Below are 12,326 nucleotides of genomic sequence, written 5' to 3'. Positions count from 1 at the left end.
TATATAGTTACTTTAAAATAAGTATTAAAGAAATTATCTAAGTTAGCATGAGATCGTTAGTATTGAAGGTCACGGCGATCGCATAATTTGAATCCCTTGATTCGAGTCACTTTTAACCTCAATCTCAGGTTTCTAACAAGTTCTACACCTTCAACAGTAATGCAACAAGCCAAAAAATAAATCCTATTTATTTCATATACGGCTGACAATATGTTCAGTCGTCTTTACAGAATTGAAGAGATCACATGAAAAGGAACTTCGCAACACACACACACACAGATACACACACACAGACAGACACAAGCAGACACACAAACAGACACACAAACAGACACACACACACACAGACAGACACACACAAACAGACACACACACAGACACACACACAGACTCACACACAGACACACACAGACACATATATATACAATTAAATTCAAATTATACTAAGGAAAGTTCTCTTACTCAGTTTTAATTTAGACGTATATTATGTGTGGGTATGTGTTTACATATGTGTGTGCACGTGTTTACATATATGTGTGTACGTGTTTACATATGTTGTGTACGTGTTTATAAATGTAAAAAAAAAATTAACATAGCAATGCATTTATCTTCACATTTTCCTCTTTAGCGTTAGGACGAGTAATAGAATCAGATTATGAAATTCTTCTGTCTATTTTCCGATGCTAAAAACGATTCTTTTAATTGTTTTTTTTCCCTATTGATTTTGCTTCAAACATAATGTTCGATTGCTGATAATAATGACGAATATTTATTGGTTTAAAACAACCAGCAAAACTGAAATCAATACATCATCCCATCGCCACATTTAACACGTGTTTTTACGGTAATCTGGAAAAAAAATATTTCAATTTTTAGAGATTTGTAAAGAATCGGAATCGGTACTTGTATCGTAATCAAGAATACCTTTTGAATCGCCTCATCATTTATATATATATATATATATATATATATATATATATATATATATATATATATATATATATGTGTGTGTGTGTGTGTGTGTATATGTATATATATATATATATATACGTTTTATTTTTTATTACTGTATCTTACTGTTAAGTTAAATTATTGTTTCAGCTACTCGACCGTTTTTTTTTTTGCCGTCGGTAGCTTCCTCAGACTTTTATATCATTGTTCAAATTTCCTCAGTTGGACACCTTTTCTAATATCCTTTCAAAATCTAAATCACTTTCTAGAAAATTCCAATTTTCAATGACTTGTTTAACGTTCTAGTCACTACTATATACTACGTGTAAAGTTATATTAAACGATAGAGGATTGGGTCTGGATTAATAAATACGAAATCTGTATAAATTAAAATATCATATTTAAGCGTATGTTGCGATCGGACAACGCTGGCCACCATTGCTTAATTGAATAAACTTTAAATAGTACTTACATGTAACAAGACAGGTATCTGTAAATAGAAAAAAAATAACATAAGTTAACAATGTTCACCATTATTAGAATTGTTATTACCATATTCAAAGAAAGTATCAAATCAACTTCATAAAAATATGAATAAAATATTATGAGCGATAATTATATACATCTTATATTGTTGGAATGTTGACTAAGGATATAAATATATAGTTAAAACAGTCGACTGCCAACTCGACGGTTATAGGTTCGATCCACGGCTGAGGAAAGCTGTATGTCTAGCTGCACTGATGAGTTGTGATACAACGAAACAGTACTGTATGTGGATGACAAATAATAAAAAAAACTCTTTGGGTTGAGCACTTTATAAATATATTTTCGCCCGATGCGTTTTAAGAAATTAAGCGGAGCCCACTATTAATTTGTTTGTAAACAAACTTATTGTTTGATCACTGTAAGCGACGAACGGGTGTGGATTTAATTCACACTCGAAGAGAAATGTTTACAGCATTGATTCATGGTCAGCCTGTTACATGATAAGGGCTGTCCCCTTTTCATGTAAGTATAAAAATAGAGAGATTAAGTTAAAATGAAAATGAAATAGCATAGACGAAATTCGAACCCCGTAATTTAGGTTTAGAAATAGATTACGATAGATAATTAGCAAATGGAATGTAAACAAACCATTGTTAAGCTTAGAGATAAAATAGTTTTAAGAAAAGAATGTGCATTGTCAATTCTGTTATGAAAATTCAATTGAAAGAATGCAACTACAAGATAATTTAATAAACATGTTTTTAATATATTGGAAATATAGGTTACTGAGAATATAGGTTAAAATTCCTTTCGTAAACAAAGGAAAAAGTTTTGGACACGCATTTCCAGAACATGTGAAAGAAGACACATGTTTTAACATGTGTATGACGTCATGGATAATAGGAAGTTCTCGATATAGTTAGAAACTTTAGAGTTAAGCAAGGAGAAACTGAGGGAGAGTCAGAAGGAGTTCGAGGACAACAGACGATAGTCTGCAGTTGGGATTCGCACGTCTAGAAGCGAGACGACCCCTTTTGAAACTTAGAATGTGAAGCTTTGAATTCTTGACTCAGAAACCCACGACCGGTCGGGAGAAGAAATAAACCCATCATGTGTTTTTATAAACGTCGTCTTTGTGTTGTAATTCTACCAAAAGGTAAAGTGAAAATTGTTATTATATGTCTTGTATATATTGTGTTTTAAAATGTTTTTACATACACGTCTCGACATCTCATATCTACAAAATGAACACTAAGATTGTCTCCTCACTCTAAGAGCTTCTATTACACTTCTAAGTATAAACATTTAATATATATGAATATCTTTATAACACGAACAATCTCTCTTACAACATCTCTCTCTCTCTCTCTCTCTCTCTCTAAGACTCTCTAAGCATCACTTTTAATAAGACTTAACAATGAACAATAATAATAACAAACAACAATAATAATAATAATAATGAACTATATATATATAACAAGCCGACTGTCAACTCGACGGTTGCAGGTTCGATCTACGGCTGAGGAAAGGTGTATGTCTTGCCGCACTGATAAGTAGTGATACAACGAAACAGTCCTGCATGTCGATGACAAAAAAAAATATATATATATATATATATATATATATATATATATATATATATATAAGAGAAAAGAATTATAACTGTAAGTCAAACTTTGATAAATATATATGTATATGTAAAAACCATTAAAAGAAACAAAATTAAAGTATAAAACTATATATATATATATACACACACACATATATATATATATATATATATATATATATATATATGTATAGTAATAAATATAGAAAAGATATCATATTATGTACGATGGACTAATATATGTATATTTATTCATTTATTCAAAAAGGGTATACACCAATTAGGGGTGTTGGGTAAATAAGGACTCTTTATATATATATATATATATATATATATATATATATATATGTATATATATACATATATATATATATATATATATATATATATATAACTAGATTAGATTACTGTCTGACTGACGTAAAGAACATTTAAAATTAAAATGTTTAAATTCAACGTTATTTTACGCGGCTAATGGTAGACGAATGGATACGATCTTTGCTAATCGAGCCGGAGATGGCTCGTGTTGCCGAGTTTGTATCTGTCGACTGGTCTTAATCGTGATACCCTTCACAGAAGATTTCAGAAAGGATGGAATACTATTGTCTGTAGGTATTTAATTATTATAGTAAAAAAAATATTATTACAGCCCCTTTAAGAAACTCGTTTCTTATCGTTGAGCATTTCATTTAGTTATAACATTTATAGATTGAAAGATCGATATATTGATATGAATTTTGCGTAGACGAAATCATTTTTAAATCATGTTTTAAATAAGGTAATTGTTTACAACCGTTGCAAGGCAATGATTACTCTTTTAAGGCAAATGATTCGAAATCGTTGTTTTCTTAACATTGTATCTCTTCAAAAGAAAAATTTCAAGTATCCAGAAAACAAACCACAAAATTGCTTTAAAAAAATCAATTTAAATCTAAAACAAAATAAAATCAAAAATATAGATCCGGAGGGCAATACCTCATTAAAATTTTAATTAATTCTACATAAAAAATTCACATTCTTTTCCACATGAAAGAAAACAGCGACAATATGACGGTGATTCATATTTTTGGAGATGATAGATGAGAATGACGATTTACATTTTAAAAGGCATGTTGATATCAACATAATATGAGGATATATTATACGGATATAATATAGGAAGACGATTATAAAGAGATATATAAATAGGATGTACATGGGTAAATATTTCCTAGATAGACATGTATCATCTAAATGTATTTTGGATCCTATTCCTAATAAAATGTATACACAAAAAACATTAAAGTTGTTTATATCTGTTTCGAGGCAGTGTCTACGGTATTTATTTGCCCCCCCCCCCCGCCCACCGAGCAAAATAGGCACAAGGCCGATTTTTAATGTGAAGAGTGAAGGGGAAACGGGGACCAGCTCACCGGCGAGTAGGGGAGCTGGACAGTGACAACTGATATGAAGGGTTGCCGCTACATTGACTAAGATCTTATATGTAGGGTTGCCCCCACATATGGTCTTTGCTTGCAGTATCTACCGGAACAGATACTACACTTTGCTCCCAGAAAAATTGCCATCGTTTACTTAATACCACATTAAAGGTCACGCATTCTTCTCAAAGCATGGAATATCTTTAAAACATACGTTTGTATGTATCTGAAGAACAAACAGCAACAATACCTGCGAACGTTCAATTTTTACCAAAAGCAACAGATTAATTATCAAATACTTCGGTCAGATGTTAAATTTATTTCAGATAAAATACTTTGAATATCAGGAGAAATTATGAATACTAAATTGTGATTTAACAAATTTCCACACAGTAAAAGTGATGTAACTGTTAACTGCAATTTCTGCCAGGAAAATAAACAAATATTATATATATATATATATATATATATATATATATATATATATATATATATATACATACATACATACATACATAAATATATATATATATATTTACTATAATAATTATTAAATACCTACATACACTAGTGTTTCATCCTTGCGGAAATCATCAGTGCATGGTGTCACGATGAATACCGGTCGATAGATTCGAACCCGGCGACAGAAGCCACCTCTGGCTTTATTAGCAAATACATAATACATTCGGCCACCGTTAAACGTAAGAAATACTGTTGAAATTTGAACATCTTTTAAAATGCTTTTTAACGTCTATCAGAGTAATCGAACCATTATATAAGGACTTGTGTATATATATATATACATATATATATATATATATATATATATATATATAGAGAGAGAGAGAGAGAGAGAGAGAGAGAGAGATTCGGGGTAAAATATGTTTTCCCAATTATATTTCACTCTTTGTGTATACTAATCCTTTTGGCTTGGATGCTTAATATGTGTACAATATAACAACAGGGCACATAAAAAAAAACGATTATATCAACATTCCAAGATACAAATATTTATTATTCATGCAAAACAGTTCCTCCAGCATGTTAAAATTTCGGTACATTTTTTTACAGTACCGTTTCATTATGCAAAACGAATAGGTAATTATTATGTCAATGCGAACTATTTTCGTGCATTTACCTCTCATAAAAAATACAAATCCTTTGCTTAGAAAGAAAAAATGTGCGGTATCGACTAGAGAGCAATGCCGTGGGATACACAAGTCTGTGTTTAGTCAGCCAAAGCGGTAAGGTTTTAGACGCAATTCTCTACTTATATAAAAGCCAAGTACGCCCAAGGATGGAGTACTGTTGCCACATCTGGGCAGGAGCTGCTAAAATACTCTATCCTGCCTTGACAAAGTACAAAATAGGCTTCGTGGCTTAGTGGAGGATGCCATTTTCTCCTCCCTGCAACGACTCTCCCACAAGAGAGACGTTGCGAGCCTGTCTTTGTTTTATCGTTACTTCCATGGCAGGTGCTCGTCTGAGCTCCCATCCTTTGTCCCCCCTCTTCCCTGATCTTTCACGAAAAACACCCGTCTAGCTGAAACCACTGTTAAAAATTTCCCCCACTCTTTATCTGTGCCAAAACCAAAACGTAAATTCCATGGACAGAGCTTCTTTCTTAGAAGTGCACGCCTGTACAACTCTATTCCGTCTGCCTGTTTCCCACCTGACTACAACCTGGATCTCTTCAAGTCCAACATAAACAAATTCCTGATGAACCGTCCCCTTCAGTAGACACTTTATCAAATCTCAATACTAACGTACTGTACACACAATAACCCTTATCCCTGAGTGGAATCCGGGCATTGATAAGTGGTGACCACATTGTAAAAAAAGAAAAAAAGAAAAGAAAAATGTTCTTGGTCGAAATAACGTAACCAAACTGATGGGTGAACAGTGTAAAAAAAGGTTGCAAATTGCCCAGCTTATTGAGTCTTGGAGAATCTCTTATCCATTGGACTAATTATGTAAAACGTATCTGGGACACATATGATGTACAGTGCTTATTTTAGTGCGACAATCACTGAAAAAATTGTCAGAATAAGACATGAAATGTCAGCTTAAATACGATGTAAGCTTAACAATTAAAATATTAAAACAAAAACGGTTCTGTGTTAATTAAAATAGAGGAACACACATGAAGCGTAACCCCAGGCCAAACTGTTCCAATTCATTTTTGGTCCAACCTAACAATTTCGGATGGTCATAAATGATTTTTCGCCACGTTTTCCGATTCGTTTCTGCATCTAAATCGTTCACCTTGATGCCGTTTCCGGCCATTTAATCATTGACGTCATCAAGCGTTTGTGTTGGCTTTTTTTGCTTCTTTTTTTTTTTTTTTTTTTTTTAAATCTCTCCTATTATTCTTCCGCTCTTTTCTTTCGTTTATAGCAAATGTTGATGATATTTCAAGTGTTAATTAAACGATATAAAAAAAGAATTGCCTGTTTTATTTTCCATCCATTTTTCTCGTCTTTTTTTTATTGTCAAGCGTTTTATTTAAAATTGTATTGTTGTTAAACGTGAATAAACAATAAACAAGTAGCAAGGAGAAATGAAAGTAGTCAAATATTATTCTGTTCGAGGAATTAATTTTACCTGTAGAGAGACTTGTACTCATCTAATGTATAAGAAACAAACAAACTAACAAGAATACGTAGGTAGTTAATAAAACATGTTAAAAACTACTTTGAAAAAGAGGTAAAAACATATTTAATTTTAAAAAGGAAGCACAAAATAAGTGGATAGTCCTTAATCCGCAGTGTTTCGAAAAAAATACGTTCCTTCTCATCAGAGCTTTTACATCTAGTTGAGATTACTTTATAAATTTTAACTCTTCAATATTTATAATATACTTTAGTTTTTCCATCTTGGATTATTTTGGTAAACTTAACTGAAATTCTTATTTTATATATATATATATATATATATATATATATATATATATATATATATATATGGTAATTTAATTTATTTAATAAATATATATGACGATTAAGCTACACTGAATATTCGACGTTTCATCCACTCTAGGATTCCTCAGGCTTATGCGCGAATTCTGTGGTTGTTTATCGTTTTTATATGGTACTCTTCTGTTGAGGATTTAGTTCAGGTTCAAATGAACAACTAGAGCTGGAATTGAAATACACCCTACTAACTAAATCTCAATAGAAGAGGACCATATAAAAACGATAAACAACCACAGAATTCGCACATAAGCCTGAGGAATCCTATAGTGGATGAAACGCCGAATATTCAGTGTAGCAATCGCCATATATATTTTATAAATTACTAACTAGCTCTACCTAGAGTATTGAGCACTTTTGAAGTAAATACTTAAAGTTTACGCATATATCTATACTTTCGTATATTAATTTTATGCGAGTAAATGAAGTAGTTATATATATATATATATATATATTTATATATATATATAAATTTATATATATATATATATATATATATATATATATATATAACAATTTAAAAAGTTAAACAAAATGTCTCGTGCACCACCACCGAGAGTCAACACCAATATATATATATATATATATATATATATATATATTGGTGTTGATATATATATATATATATATATATATATATATATATATAGCAACACCAATATATATATATATATATATATATATATATATATATATATTGGTGTTGACTCTCGGTGGTGGTGCACGAGTCATTTTGTTTAACTTTTTAAATTGTTACTATATATTGGGTCTTTTTTATTTCAGCTGACATATTGTATAACATGGCACCCCAAATTTGTTGTTCAGTCATATTCTACTCAAGCGCTTTCTATTGGTTAATCCGATTATCATCAGACGATGTCTTTAATAAGTTTCCAGACATTTTCGTATGAGCATCTTCATTGATGGCACGCACAAGAAATTCTAGTCCCCTTCAAAGTAATCTTCTCTGGCTGCAATGCACTAGTTGTACCGTTTAAACAACTTCTAGATGACCGATGGAAGTCCACCCGTGTAAGCGTGTCAATGACCCTCATCACAGTCTCTTTCAACACCTCAATTTTCTCAGTATGACAGCCTCAAAGGTTTTCCTTGAGCTGATGGGATAGACAAAAGTCACAGGATGCAAGGTCTGAAATAAAGGGAGGGTGAGGAACTGTCTAGATATCGAACTTGGTCAAATAATCTGATCTTTTCTGAGTACTCTTGGGACAAATCGTGCAAAGCTTCCACATCTTCAGTTCCTCGCGAATAATTGTACAACAGTTCCTACACTGACATCAAACTATGCACTTGTTTTCCCTATAGACACACGACGGTCCTTATCCGCGGAATTCTTTATTTGGTCAATCTAGTCTGATGATCTGACTTCTTTAATCTCCTCATACCTCTCATTATCCTCCAGAGACTCCCTGTCTTTCTTTAATCTCTTATGATGCTCAAAAACAGATGCTCGATTCATGGAAGATGGTCAAAAGTAGTCTGAAGCATTCAATGCCTTTTGCAGCATTTTCCAAGTTTAAAGCAGAATGTTATTGCATATCGTTATTCTAAATTGTCCACACGTCCAGATGGCAGTTTTGAATTTCATCAGCTATGATAATCAGGCTTTAGTAGGGTGTATTTCAATTCCAGCTCTAGCTGTTCATTTGAACCTGAAATCATAAAAAAAAATGGTCTGTCATCTCGGTAGATATATAGCAATAACATACTGAATTTTCAAAGATCAACTGCAATTTTTAATTGCTATACAAAAACGTGTGGAAAATTCGTGAAGCCACATCGTATCAGTATTCAAGATTAAAAATTTATTCATACGATAAAAATCCAGAGCATTTTCACAATGTTTAAAATAATGCTCAATAGCAAACGTAGTTATTTATTCTAATATGCATTTATACAAAACATGTCACACGCTTCGCTACACTAGTCTGATAATGTTTCGAGTTTTATTCATTAAAAAGAACCTAAGATCTCGGCAGGCAAAAAGTATGTTTTAAGTTACGTGTTTATATTGAAAAAATGAATAATATGAACACGTTAATCAAAAGATGGATTTTCACATTAAGTGATTTCTGGTAATAAGAACAGATCGAAACATTGTCATGCCAGTGTAGAGAGCCTTGTTTATGTCTGTACGAATTAATTTTAATACACACACATACACACACACACACTATATATATATATATATATATATATATATATATATATATATGTGTGTGTGTGTGTGTGTGTGTATATAGCTCTGGAAGATATTTAACCTTAAAAATTATGTTAAAAACTTATTTAATTTTATATTTTTTATCATTCGTTATTTAGTCAGTAAGTTATTTACTCACCTGCAATCTATGTATCAACTTGTTCTCTCGAATTCACTAGAGTACGAATGTTAATTTAAGGGATCATCAATTGCTTACCATGAAACACTGTTTCGGGGATTTAAAAACAAAACAGTATATTAAATCAAGGCTTCCAACTATGTTAAGCAAGTACTACCTCCCTTAATCTTAAGAACAAAAATTGTTACAGATATTAGATTTAGTTTTCTACACTTAATTAATTTCGCTAGCCTATTCATGTTATAAGCATCTCTTCCTTACCTATATATATATATATATATATATATATATATATATATATATATATATGTATATATAAGAATGTTTATTGATGTGATTATATTTTATAATGCGTTTCAGTTTCACTCTAAAAATAAGGTATCGTAATTCAGTAAACGTGTACGACATTGACATCGCATTAATATGACGGAAATAAAAAGCCTGTCGTCCTCCAGCATCTTAGTCGGCTATTTACCGCATTAACATCAATTTTCAAAACCTAACTTTTTGAGATGAGTATGGAAAAACTATGAAAGCATGTTTCAGAAGTAGTTTTGAATCGACTCTTAAAACATTCTCTACATTTGGTTCCATAGAAAAATGAAAAATGAATAATAATAATAATAATAATAATAATAATAATAATAATAATAATAATGATGATGATAATGATAATGATAATAATAACAAAATGTCGGACGTCGACGAATGATGAATAAAAACGTGGACAAAAGAAAATACGCTCAATAACGTCATCAACTTAATGGCAGAAAAAAATATGGTGCTAAGAATAGAATAGAAGCAAACGGGAAGGAATCTGCATATGTTACGGTCAACTAGGCATTGTTGTTTATTTTTATATCATTGAGTAGAGATTATGTACATAACTGTATCCATCTACCTCTCACGTTATCTCTCTTTTTCTCTATCTCTCTATTTCTCTCTCTCTCTCTCTCACCATATATATAAAGAAAAACTATTATAGCATTGTAAACACAGATGCCACATAAAAATCCTATATGCTCATACTAGCTGCCCACATCTAATGCATGTTTTCCGGATAGTAGCATTGGTTTCTTTTTTTTTTTTTTTACACGGAGGTGACCACTTATCAAGGCCCGGAAGCCACTCAGGGATAAGGGTTATTGCAAGTACAGTACGTTAGTGTGGAATTTTCATGAAGTGTTTACTTAAGGGGGCGGTTCATTAGGAATCTGTTTACGTTGGACTTGAAGACATCCAAGTTGTAGTCAGGTGGGAAGCAGGCAGACGGAACAGATTTCTACAAAATTTTCGTAAAACTGTAAATTTTCGTTCACGTTCACAGGTAGTAGGATGATACTTACTCTTTAATTATTTCATTCTCACACATTCCCATCAAAATCCAGCTCCCATAAATATGCGACGACCAATATTATTTATTTTACAACAGCTTATTGTGGCCAAAAATTCTGACCAGTCTCATTTACTTCATCCCATGCTTTTTCCTCCAATTGCCTTGGCTATTTCTATTAATTCCGAAAATCCACTATTTTGTCACACTTTCACTATTGCCGACCGAAAGCACTATTGCATCTCAGAGGACGTCATTCATTTTTTTATAGATCGGATAGCAAGCATTTAAGTAGTCCTATATAATTGTGTGCTAAGCAAAAAATAATATGCACATGATACGATCAAGCAACAATTGTTGTTCTTGTTTATCTTTCTTATTTAGTATGGAATACTCTTGCCATATCTGGGCAGGAGCTGCTAAAATAGCCTATCCTGCCTTGACAGAGTACAGAATAGACTTCGTGGCTTAGTGGGGGATGCCCTTTTCTCTACCCTGCAACCTCTCTCACACAGAAGAGACGTTGCGAGCCTGTCCTTGTTTTATCGTTATTTCCATGGCAGATGGTCGTCTGAACTCCAATCTCTGGTCCCCCCTCGCCAATCTTTCACGAAAAACACCCGACTAGCCGAATCCACTGTGAAAAATTTCCCCCACTCTATACCTGTGCCTAAATCAAAACGCGGATTCCATAAACAAAGCTTCTTTCTTAGAACTGCACGCCTGTGGAACTCTGTTCCGTCTGCCTGCTTCCCTCCGGACTACAACTTGAATGCCTTCAAGTCCAATGTTAACAAATTCCTAATGAACCGCCCCCTTAAGTAAACACTTCAGCAAATCTCCTCACTAACGTAATGTACTTGCAATAACCCTTATCCCCGAGTGGCTTCCGGGCCTTGATAAGTGGTGATCACTGTGTAAAAAAAAAGTTATGGGCGTTGTGTTGTTCGTCTGATTGTCACGTTACACTCAATATTTCACAATATTTATAATTATTTATCGTCTGATAAAACAGTCTAACATTTGAAAATGAATGGCTTAAAGATTTTTCTTTAATATAATTTCCTTTTTTTTAATTTTGAATGAATTTGTAATCACTCACCTTTTCAGAGAATTTCGAAGCAAGTCTATCGTATCATAAAAAGTGTTAAGGGCCGTAATCCACATTCATGAGTGTTATATCCCAGGAGAGGA

At 32.3% G+C, this 12,326-nt stretch overlaps 1 long non-coding RNA gene across 1 annotated transcript in view; it reads right to left on the bottom strand.

The window, feature by feature from the left end:
• Nucleotides 1-12,326, bottom strand: part of LOC145258025 (uncharacterized) — an 899,758-nt gene that overhangs the window by 535,116 nt on the left and 352,316 nt on the right. Inside the window, exon 3 of the long non-coding RNA XR_013864036.1 lies at nucleotides 1,424-1,441. This is a non-coding gene — a long non-coding RNA (uncharacterized LOC145258025). The remainder of the gene's footprint in view (nucleotides 1-1,423; nucleotides 1,442-12,326) is intronic.

Source organism: Euprymna scolopes, chromosome 33, assembly GCF_053919585.1.
Source record: "Euprymna scolopes isolate OS-2025 chromosome 33, ASM5391958v1, whole genome shotgun sequence".
NCBI lineage: Eukaryota > Metazoa > Mollusca > Cephalopoda > Sepiida > Sepiolidae > Euprymna > Euprymna scolopes.
Note: the sequence above shows the minus strand (reverse complement) of the source record. Positions and strands in the feature narration are given on the sequence as shown.